Below are 496 nucleotides of genomic sequence, written 5' to 3'. Positions count from 1 at the left end.
GCCCGGGCAGTCCCTCGCTGGCCTGGGCAGCCGTGCCCTCGGCCTTCTCCTGCCCCACCCGCTGCAGGCCGCTTTCAGTGCTGCGTGTGACCTCGGCGTGGACGAGGCAGGAAGAGCCCGGATTGATTTTAACTGAGCGTAGCGTGGGCGCACAGTTCCATGTGCTCATTTGCAGTCACCAGCGGGTTGCACTTGCTTGGACGAGCTCTCCAGGCGCTCTCGCCGTGTTTCAGGGAATGAAAGACTAGACTGGCAAGAGTGTAGGGGCATGAGGAGGGGTCTTGGAGGAAGAATATTCGTATTCTGGCAGCAGGCTTCTGTCCAGAACTTCGTCATATACATGGAGAAGGAACTTCCTGATTTTTGTAGCTGTTGGTTGAATCCCAAGCATGTAATCCATTGGACGAAGTAGGTGTATAGAAGGACCTTCCTTCTCCAAAACGTCCAAAGGAGTTGTTTACTGTCAGCCCTGTGGACAATACAACAAAAGTAACCC

The sequence above is a fragment of the Colobus angolensis genome, unplaced genomic scaffold (assembly GCF_000951035.1).
Source record: "Colobus angolensis palliatus isolate OR3802 unplaced genomic scaffold, Cang.pa_1.0 Scaffold126, whole genome shotgun sequence".
Taxonomy (NCBI): domain Eukaryota; kingdom Metazoa; phylum Chordata; class Mammalia; order Primates; family Cercopithecidae; genus Colobus; species Colobus angolensis.
The sequence above is the reverse complement of the archived record's forward strand: the minus strand, read 5'-3'. Positions refer to the sequence as shown.